At 34.2% G+C, this 11,729-nt stretch overlaps 1 long non-coding RNA gene across 1 annotated transcript; it reads right to left on the bottom strand.

Moving 5' to 3' along the window:
• Positions 1–3,432: 3,432 nt before the first annotated feature.
• On the bottom strand, positions 3,433–4,128 carry LOC117791879. The gene is made up of 2 exons (XR_004618109.1): positions 3,989–4,128; positions 3,433–3,918 (listed from the first exon to the last, which is right to left on the bottom strand). It is a non-coding gene; the product is annotated as an uncharacterized LOC117791879 (long non-coding RNA).
• Between the last annotated feature and the right edge of the window lie 7,601 nt (positions 4,129–11,729).

The raw sequence follows: 11,729 nt of genomic DNA on the forward strand, positions 1-11,729 counted from the left end.
GGCGCAAGTTTTGACAAAGCACTCCCTAACTGAACAATCAGTTGAGAAGTATGCGTATTAAACGACCCTGAAAATTTCAAAGCGATTGACCCATAAATAAAGAAGTTATTTCGGAATTTACATTTAATTCAATAATAACATTTGCATGGCAAATTAAACGAGCGAGCGAGACAGCATGTTCACGTTTGTATGCAAGGCGCGCACAAAGACAGAACGAATTAGTACCCATTTTCTTTTGGGTACCAAATAAGAATCAAGCGATAAACAAAAATATTATCGATATCATGTAATGAAAATGATAATGTATAATTTATGTATATACAAATATACAATTTATTTAAAATATAATTGTGTTAATATATAAATTAGTATTTTTGCATGGCAAAAATCAGCAGAAGCTGATAGCTATGCATAAAATTGCATGAGAGAAATAGCGATCATTTTGCAGCACTACTCTTGCATCTTTGCCGAGCACTGAAAGCTGCAAAATAATAATTTTAATTATTAATATTTTCGATTCCTTACACATATATATATAATAAGTATCTGCTTATTATCGTTGTAAAAAAAATCTTAGCATTTTACGCTTTAAGAATCTCATAAAATTAGACATTGCCTTTTATTTCAAATTTCGCGCGCACTGCAGCAGCCTTTGGCAGGCTCGAATTTGTTGCGTAAGAGGGAGAGAGGAAAATGGGTGCTGCCAGATTGCAGGCTGAACAAAGTTGTAGTTTGTGGCTACTCTTGACACACGCTACATCGATTGCAAGCGATTACGATTACGACTTGCAATTTACCAATTTATCAATTTCTAATTAATTTTAAATAAGTTTATTATATTAAAGTTTATTATATTAAACTTATTTAAAATTAATTAAATGATAAATTGGTAAATCGAAGTCGTAATCATAATCGAGATGTATTAGTTCAGTGAGGCATTAATAACGTAGTCTGCAGTGATAAGTACAGTGATTTAAGAAAACCGAAAGTTGTTAATAGTTTCGCGTGTGTAATTTTTGATACCCTGAGGCCATTGAAAATGGGCAACAATCAACTTTTATAAAAGAGTAAATGGGCTCAGGGTATCCTACTGTCGAGCGTGCTCGACTGTAGCCGCACCTCACCGCGAGCGAAGCGAGCCGGGGGTAGGCGAGCGAAGCGAGCAGGGGGCGGAGCCCCCTTGTTATAATTTGTACACAGAAGCCGAACAGCTGCTTTGCTTTAAGTGTCTTAACAGTTTCACATTCGGTCGTGGAAAGCCAAAAATGAGGCACATCCAAATGTGACCAGATGAGCCAAATGTGAGTGGTCGTGGAAATAGGCTATTAATTTCATATGCTTCTGATGTTGATACTTTGAAAGAAGGTTATTAGATGCTTGCTCCAAATTTAAAAATCAATTCACAATTACATCAAAACAGGTTACCATGTTTAGAAGTCGTTCGGCTTACGACTGATTTTTTCAATGAGAGCTATACAATATATATATATATATATAAAAGACCAAATTAAATGCGTTATCTAACAGATTGGCTTATATATCTCAAAATACAAAAAAAGTTTTTCCTATTAAAACGGGATATATCACCGACCATAAAATGTATATATTAAGTTAGCAGGTAATATTTTCCAAGCCCCTCAGCCAACAGTTATGTATCGTACACCAAAAAACCCGAAACCGAGCACGCTCGACAGTAGGATACCCTGTGCCCAGGTATGTTACTCTCTACTGAGGTTGATTTTCGACCAATTATTCCTATGACAGCTATAAGTATGATATATAAAACCGAATTAAACAGATTAACTGGTTTAGATATCTACAAACTACAACTTTGCTCAGCCTGCATTTTGACAGCACCCATTTTCCATTCTCTCTCTCTCTGTCTCTGTCTCTCTCTCTCTCTCTCTATCTGAAATTGTAAAGTCTTTATAAATAAACATTTAATCTTATCTTGCGAGTAGTCTCAGAATATTAAGAACAACCCTCGCTAAGAAATGAGTAGAACATTCCTTGCATTTGGTAAGTCGTACGCCAACATATACTATTGGTGGGAACGGAACGTCTTGTTGCTAATCCTTATCTAACTATAACTCGATTAGGAACCAAACACACGAAACATACTGCACAAAACTCAAGACTACCATTGGAGTAAATCTTTGTAATTAAAAACGCAAATATTTTCACTCCGCATTAACGGAGTACTCTCGAAAGAAAAATGTTTAGCGATTTAGCTTAGCATTCCTCAGAAAGAAAGTTCAGAGTTGCCAGACTTAAGGGCTTGTCGGTTTCCAACACTGTTAGTGAAACAGCTGATTTTCGCTAGGCCGCCTGTTAAAAGATTGAAATTTTCAAACTTCTTACACCACATGTCAAATATGGCCACGGACAACTTAAAATTAAACTAGTCGGCCGGTGCTACAGTCGAGCATACTCGACTGTCGGAGACCCCGTACTTACTATGGCAAAAACTAATAATGGAAAAAATTAAAAAATATTTAGTTAACTTAAATGCATATTCTATCATACTAGTTACAATGCCTCATAAAACATAAAAGATTTTCATACTAAGACTTGATTTTCACTTGATCGGTCCTATGACAGCTATATGATATAGTGGTCCGATTTGAACCAATTTTGGACACGATATATAAAACCAAGTCATATGCTTATTGTATCAGTTTGGTTATAATATCTCATTAAACAAAAAGTTTTTCATACTAAAAATTGATTTTCGACCGATTGTTCCTATGGGCGCTATATGATATAGTGCACCGATTCAAAAAAGAAACAAACTTGACCTGCCTGCAAGATAGAGGAATCTACATACCATATTTGGTGTCACTAGCTTTTAAATTGTTCTTATTATTTGGATATGAAATTTTTTTTTTTAGATTTGTGGGCGATAAAGAAGGCGTGGCCGAATTTTGAAACAAACTTGATCTGCTTGCAATATAGAGGAACCCACATACTCAGTTTGGGGTCTTTAGCTCTTATAGTCTTCGAGATCTAGGTGTTCATACAGACAGACAGACGGACAGACGGACATTGCTATATCGACTCGGCTGTTGATACTGATCAAGAATATATATACTTTATAGGGTCTGCCACGCCTCCTTCTGCCTGTTACGCACATATTCGTTAAAACAAACCTAATAGACCCCTGTACTTTTTTTAAGTACGGGGTCTAAAAACGGGCGCCTGGAATTATTAAATAATTCTGCCCGAATTTCGTTAATTCAGGAGGTCAAATCGAAGCCAATTTTTTGGGATTTGACTGACAAAAAAAAGAAAAGTGTATCATTATATTTATTTTTATGTTTTTTTTTATTTTATTTTTGCTTACATTTAATTTCTGTTTAAATTTTATTACAATTTGTTTTTTTATTTTTATTACATCGTAATACTCCTCGAAAGGAAATAAAAGACACAGAATAAATGTAAATTAATTTTTATTACAAATTTGATTTTGACTTTATGCCAGCTTTTTCTTCCTGCCAAGCAACAGATTCACTTGGAGAATTAACATTATCTTTAATGTTATTTCTAATGTGTTTAGGGTAATCTCCGTAGCGACCATTAAAGCGTAGTTCGTAGTTTCAAAAAACACTTTTGGTGTTTTGGACATGTTTTCGAACTACAAAACAAACGAGTTTTTTTTTTAAATATAAATAGTATATACGCGTATGTATATTTTAAGCTACAGCGTTTGAAAAACGTCCCTTGCCGGGTCTTTCACGCAAATACGGGTTCACCCAATATTGGAAAAAGAGTTGAAAAAGCAATCATCGCGTTTTTGAAAATTTCCACATGACCGAACTAAGCTTTAACTACTTGTTCAGTTTGGTGGAGCCGTATTTGGTGTCGAAGAACAACACACGTCCAGATGCCATTCCACATAAAGCAAAGTTCGCAATGGTTCTACAGTAAGTATATTAATATTATATGTACATATAGAGTTTTGAATCGATTGTTTTATTAGAATGCTTACGTCTGGAAGCTTACGTCGCCTCAAACTACCGGATCAGCAAACAACATGTGCGAGTAACCATTGATTTAGTCTGTAATGGCATCTGTGCTGCGCTTTACGGAGAGTTTCCAAAGTGGACAACAGATAATATGTTGAAGTGGGCTGAGAACTTCGAGAAGAAATTGAACTTTCCAAACTGTATTGGTGCTGTAGACGGCAAACACGTCCCAATAAAGTGTCCACGCAATAGTGGCAGCGCTTTTATAATTAAAAGTAAGTCAATGAGTCATTTTCCTGAAACTTTAGAGATTTTTCTCGATTGTCTTGATGGCCGTGTGCGACGCATCATGTCGTTTTACTTATATTGACGTAGGGGCTTATGGAAGCGAGGGAGATATGAATGCCTTCTCGCGCAGTAATCTGGGGATAAAAAATTAATTTTAAGCAAAAATAAAATAAAATAAAAAACATTAAAATAAAAATGAAATTTAAATAAAATTTGAAATAAAATTTAACTTTTAAATTAACCATATGTACATATTAATTCAAAACTTATACATAGTGGAAGTTAAAGAACTCAATAAATCAAAAAAAAAAAAAAAGGACAAAGGAACAATCAAATTATTTGTCCTTTGACATGCGTCAATATTTCCAAAAGACTTGGGTTATTTCCTCTTCAGAGTCTTTCACAAATGCTGGGTCCAACTCTGTTAGCATGAGCTGCCAATAGGCGACAACTGGAGAGTATTCCAGAGTCTTAGCCGGCTCGGGATGTGGGTTATCAAGCATCTCAGTTTGCTTATTTTTGAAAGTGCCCAAGATGTTGACCACCCCCTGAGGGTCATTGTTCTCCTCGACCTTCCTCTTCTTGTTGGGCTTCGCCTTCTGATTATGGGTACAAAAAGTGATTTGAATGATTTGTCATACATAATATATACATTATATATACGCATCTTTACTTTCATAGGAATATGATGACGCATCGCATGAACTATTTAGATGTAGTACTTGGCTATTGTCAAATTCAGTAGCGCCGCTAAATAAATATCTCGTCGTAATAGCTTGGTCATCCTATTGAAATTCGGATGGCCCTTGGCTAGACATCCAATCTTATTGTGAGCGTTCTGCAAGATGTTAGTACAATAATATGGAATTATCTCATATAGACAGTGATGCCAACTATTTTTCGGAAAAATAGGACAAAACGACAAAAAAAAAAACAGGGACTTAAGGCTGATAAAATACAAAATAGGATAGAAAATAGGACAAATATTTTTTTAAATAAAATAAATAGTTTGAGGATATCCTTGATTATTTTCTCTTCGGCCTTTTCTCTTAAATCATAGGCTGCCTTGGCTCCAATTTGCTTAAGGTGTTTGTCAGGGAATTGATGAAGATGCCAACAAGACTGCCGACGCAGTCCCAATCTTTAGAAGATAAAATATACATATATATGAATAATTGTATTATTAACACATTGACCTTTTGGTTAAAATAGCATTTAACGTCTCTGTTTCAAGACGGTTTCTTAATTTTGTTTTTACTAAATTAACTTGGCGGAACACCCTTTCTACTTCTGCATTCGACCAAGGCAATACTAATACGGTCAGAGCATAGGTGAGTAGTTCCAAAAAAGAGTTCTTGCCTGCCGAGTCTTGATATTTTTTAGCTTCGGTCCAAAACTTTTGAGTATTTTCAACATTTTTCCATTTTATTAGCTGCATATTAGCATATTGAGAATTTATTTTCGTTTTAATGTCGTTTTCGATCTGAAATATTCCTAAAATTGGCAGAGTTTTGGTTCGAAGAACACGATCTAAAAAAGGACAGATTTTCGGATACAGGATGTTTGAGATTTTTCCCGGCTGAAGGAGCTAAAAATAGGACAAATTTAAAAAAAAAAAAAAGGCAAATTGGCTTCACTGCATATAGAATAAGCATATAAATACCCACCGTCTTTGCGAGGAGAGCTCCGGCCGAAACGCCGTATACGGGGCCAAATGCCACGCGACAGCATCATTAGCTTTGGGATGCTCTGGACCAATTCCACCGGCACTATCACTCCTCCGTTTTTTTTTCAGCCGCCTTGCAGTGGTATCGATAGCTGTCTCGTAGAGATTTCCAAGCATCCTTACATTGCTTCACTTAAAGTACATTTTAAATTATTATCTTTTCACTAAATTGACAATTCAAGAGAACTTACCGTTTCTATTGAGCACCTCTGCTACACTTTTCCACGCACTTTTTATGAAAATGACATCATAATGTTTTTTGTCAGTCAAATCCCAAAAAATTGGCTTCGATTTGACCTCCTGAATTAACAAAATTCGGACAGAATTTTAAAATAATTCCAGGCGCCCGTTTTTTAATTTTAAGTTGTCCGTGGCCATATTTGACATGTGGTGTAAGAAGTTTGAAAATTTCAATCTTTTAACAGGCGGCCTAGCGAAAATCAGCTGTTTCACTAACAGTGTTGGAAACCGACAAGCCCTTAAGTCTGGCAACTCTGAACTTTCTTTCTGAGGAATGCTTAGCTAAATTGCTGCCGTTTTTTATATGGAGTTGACACCTCGCGAACAACATTTTTCTCTCGAGAGTACTTAATGCGGAGTGAAAATATTTGGGTTTTTACTACTCGAGTTATAGTTAGATAAGGACTAGCAATAAGACGTTCCCACCAATAGTACTTTTGTGTCTGACCCTTTTCTATTTTTAGCTCATGTGTTTTTTGACCAAATGCAAGGAATGTTCTACTCATTTCTTAGCGAGGGTTGTTCTTAATATTCTGAGAGTACTCGCAAGATAAGATTAAATGTTTATTTATAAAGACTTAACATTTTCAGGAGAGAGAGAGAGAGAGAGTGTGAGAGAGAGAGAGAGAGAGAAAGGAAAATGGGTGCTGTCAGAATGCAGGCTGAGCAAAGTTGTAGTTTGTAGATATCTAAACCAATTAATCTGTTTAATTCGGTTTTATATATCATATAGCTGTCATAGGAATAATTGGTCGAAAATCAACCTCAGTAGAGAGTACCTGGGCACAGGGTATCCTACTGCTTTTTTCAACTCTTTCTCCTTCAGCATTATATAATAGGCATACAATCCAACCGTAACCATGTTTCTCACTGCCTCTGCTTTTCGCCTCATATCTAAATATCTTTCCATTTTAATAACAACTTCAATTCTTGTTTGACCAATCTCTCGATTTGTTATGATTTTGCTTGGCCAGAGTTTTGCAACAGAGCTACCGTTCCATTTTTGTTTATTTTTGTGTGTTGCACTGGCAACACTGACTTTTTCTAGGCCCTAGCAAATGATTGGGAGTTTTTCGCTAGCGAAGACAAACTTTTTCTGAGTACTCGCCTTTAAGATAAAAAAGTACAACTATAGTATTGTAAATGTTGTCACAAAATATTACGATTCTCATATCGGCTATATAAGCAGATGTGAGTCAATAAAGAAACTAGTCGTGAACTGAACCCGACCCACGGGTTGCTGTTGTTATCTTTTTTTTTTAAATGGCCTGAAACCCTTGCTAAAAAAAATTAAAAACAGAAAGCTTATTGCAATGTGTCACCCAATTGCAATTATCTATAATATTTATATTCTATCTATAATTTACACGTTAGATATAACTTTCTATAATATAAAATTATTATAATTATATATTTCTTAATAATTTGGGTTTTCTTAGTTAATATTTCTGTCGCCTTTAATAATGTCGATTGGTCCTGTACTTAAAGTTCTTATAGAGCTCGACAATGTGTTTCAATTGCACTATAATCAGGGGTGACACAGAAAGCAAAACAGCCCGAAAATGACCTAAAACTCCATACATATCCATCTGAACAAGCGAGCAAAAAAATCAAACGAACGAACTAAATTACTCATAATCACGGACTTACCTCTCTCGATCACTTCTGTCATTCGACAAACCGAACTAATTTCAAACCATTTAATACAACTCCATTATGGTGCACCATAATATTATAATAATGAACAATAAAGTTCGATAATTACCCAACTTTAATTGAATATAACTCATTTATATTTAACAATTGTATATTACTTTTTAGACCCCGTACTTAAAAAAAGTACAGGGGTCTATTGGGTTTGTTTTACCGAATATGTGCGTAACAGGTAGAAGGAGGCGTGGCAGACCCTATAAAGTATATATATTCTTGATCAGCATCAATAGTCGAGTCGATATAGCAATGTCCGTCTGTCTGTCTGTCTGTCTGTCCGTCTGTCTGTCTGTCTGTCTGTATGAACACCTAGATCTCGGAGACTATAAGAGCTAGAGACACCAAACTTGGTATGTAGGTTCCTCTATACTGCAGGCAGATCAAGTTTGTTTCAAAATCAGCCACGCCCCCTTAACCGCCTGCAAATCGACATTGAAAATTTCATATCCAAATTATAAGAGCATTTTGAAAGCCAGAAATTCCAGATTTTGCACAGATGAAGATATAATTGTCCTAAATTTTTGCTGAAAATTTCATTCTGATCGCACAGTAAATAGCGAAGATATTCAAATAATAAATTTTGCTGTTAAATTCGTTGATGGCGCGTTGGCAGTAATTAAAACTTGAATATCTTGATAAAACAAAAATTTATATTAACATATTATATAACAAATTGGCGTCCATTCAGACGTGAGCTTCGGTGGCGCAGTGTACTGAGTCGCGGAGTCGGACAGTGCTTGTGGGTTCGAGTCCTGCCGTGGGCGAAAGATTTTAATTTATTTATGTTCGAATTCAATTTCATTTTATATTAAAACAAACTCAGTGCTTATTTAAAATGTAATATTAACATTAAATGTTAAAATATAAATTATTTCTTTTACTTTTTAATTGAGCACTAAAACAAGCAATATGGGCATTTAGGAGGATAAAGACATAAGTGCGAGAGTGGCTCAACACTTTGAGACTTTGTCTTTTGAAAATTTTTGCAATTTGTCGCGGGTTCGATTCCCGGCGGGAACAACTTTTTTTCCAGCTGAATTTAAGCTTTTTTTTTTAATTTTTACAATTTATTGAAATTGTTATTTATGAATGTTATACTGACATTTAATATTGAATACATGTTTAAAATTTCATTTAAATAATTTTACATTGGTATTTATATAAACGTTAAGTTAAAATTCTATGTTAATTTCATGTTTATTATAAATGTACTGTGTAAATTTATGTTTTTAGTAAATTTGTCTTTTTTTGGTTTTCAATTATTTTACTATTTGATTTAACATTTAGCATGTTTAACATGCAGTTTTAATTTATTCTCTGTTAAGGTTTCACTTATGCTTAACATAGCCAAATATGCATAAACGCATGTTTATATATATGAATGCTTAGCTAGAAACTTCTTTTGTTTTGGCGCGAGCCAACATATGTATGTATGTGTGCACTTAACAGATTTTAATCTTAAATATTATTTAGTTTTTAGAAGTGACTGATTTTGGATAGTAAGTACGGGGTCTCCGACAGTCGAGTATGCTCGACTGTAGCACCGGCCGACTAGTTTCCCTTGATTGCGGCAGCCCACTCTTCTCACATTGTCGGCATTGTCTACATTGCTGACATTATTTACACATTATTTACAATTTATAGTGAGCACTCAATTGCTTACACGTAGACAATCGTGTAATCTACATGGTTTAGTCTACGCGGCACATCACTGTTCATCGAAGAAGGAAGAAGGAGAAAACCCAGATATCTACAACATCTGGGGAACGCAGAAGGAAGTAGGAGAGAACCCAGATATTTACAACATCTGGGCAACGCAGAAGGAAGAAGGAGCTACCAGATACTTTCAAAATCTGGGTACCGCAGAACAAGGCTAATCTCAGCAATACACAACGGATGGGCAAAGCAGAAGGAAGAGGCACCAAAAACAACAGAATAATTATTCTATTTTTTTGTTCAATCAATATTTAACGCAATAATTTGAGAATTAAAAGAAAAGAAAGAAAACTTAAGTAAATTTTAAATTAAGTTACATTTCTTGTTTCTACTTGTCTTTGGTTGGCTGTAAATGGAGCAGAAGTACTCCAAACTAAATAATAAAGATTTTTTGAAGGCAGCAGCTGAACCAGGTACAGGTTTAGGAGAACTTCAAAAACAAATTATAAAATAATTAAAACAATTAAAAACTCAAGCTAACTCAAACAATAAAAATAAGAACAAAAAAAAATTGTAATATCAAGAAATTAAAATTAAAATATAAACAATACAATTTGAATTAAACACTAAAAAAAAATAGCTTGAAAAAAAATTTTTTTTCCAGTACTTTCTATAATATTTTTTACACAATAATTTTCCTCAAAATAAAAAATAAAAACAAAGAAAATTTTTTTTTCTTAAAATAAAATGAACCTAATCACTTACAAGATATTTTTAAAGCACAATATTTTTACAAAAAAAAATATTTAAATATATTTTAACAATATTTTTTTAAGGTAAAATTCAAATTTATTCATTTAAAAAAAAAAATAATATGATAAGCAGTAAAAAAAAAAATTTATATAGATACAAATTGAATTTTTAGCATTATATATAACAGAATCAATATGGCTTTGACAAGAGAGCAGATAAAGGCTATCGCCAAAAACCAATTGGCAATCTACAACAATATCATAGAGCTAGAACAGAAATTGATTGCAAAAAAAAAAATAGTCGAAGTGAACGCCGAAGCCAAAATTATCAAGCTTTGCGAGTCCTTCGAAGCACAGCATAGGGAAATAGAGGAAAATCAGGAAATAATTCCAGAATGTAATTATTTTGAGCACGAAACGTAGAAAAAAGCTTTTAACATTAAAGAAAAAATACTAATGAATATTGCTAGAGAGGCAGTTGACCCAGTTGAAGTTTCACAATGGCAGATTCAAAGATTTTTCCGAAGTACATGCGATTATCGAAAGTCAATTGATTTCGTCATGACCACCAAGGATGCAGATCTAGAAAAAAAGAAAGTTTGATAGAAACGGACTTCAACAGTACGAACAAACAGTTCGTAAAACAAAAGAAATCCAAATATTGGATAATATCTTCGAGTTTTTAGAGCAGCATACGCAAGCTATAAAAACACTTCAGCCTCATAAAAAGATAAACCAAAGTTTGTAAATACTGCGCAGGTGAAAAGCTGTGCGAATTTCCAGGGCACGTAATTGAGAATTAATTAATTAAGTATTTAAGTAATTACGCCAAGAGAAACGATTAGTAGTCAACAGAACTCGTAAAAGACAAAATACAGAATACATCGACGAATATATACAAAAAAGGCAAAAGGTTGAGATAGAACAAAATACACAGGAAAATACAAAAAGCTTAACAACTATAGGCAAATATTTACTTGAAAACATTTTTGGCGGGAAAAAAAGGAAGAGCTGCACTGACCTTCAAAAAATACCCGTTAACGACAATCACTGTAATTGTTTTCCTCTGGCAAGTCTTCAATTCGGAAGTACAGAGGACGCGGGGGAGAAATTGCCCCTGACAAGTCCTCAATTCGGAAGAATAGAAGAAGTGGGGGAAAAATGGAAGAATTAGCATTTAAAAATAGACATAGGAGATAGGACATTGACTTGTGAATATATAAGCACGCTACTTTCTCCAATTAAATCAGTATTGAATTCTAGACCATTATATTCAAACAATAATGGCAATGAACGCAACGACTTACTGACACCAGGAGATACTTTAAAAATATTAGATATTTTTGTACAAATTGACGATACAGCAGCATCATTACAAGCCAATTGGAAAAT

This window comes from Drosophila innubila (assembly GCF_004354385.1).
Source record: "Drosophila innubila isolate TH190305 chromosome 3R unlocalized genomic scaffold, UK_Dinn_1.0 2_E_3R, whole genome shotgun sequence".
Lineage (NCBI taxonomy): Eukaryota > Metazoa > Arthropoda > Insecta > Diptera > Drosophilidae > Drosophila > Drosophila innubila.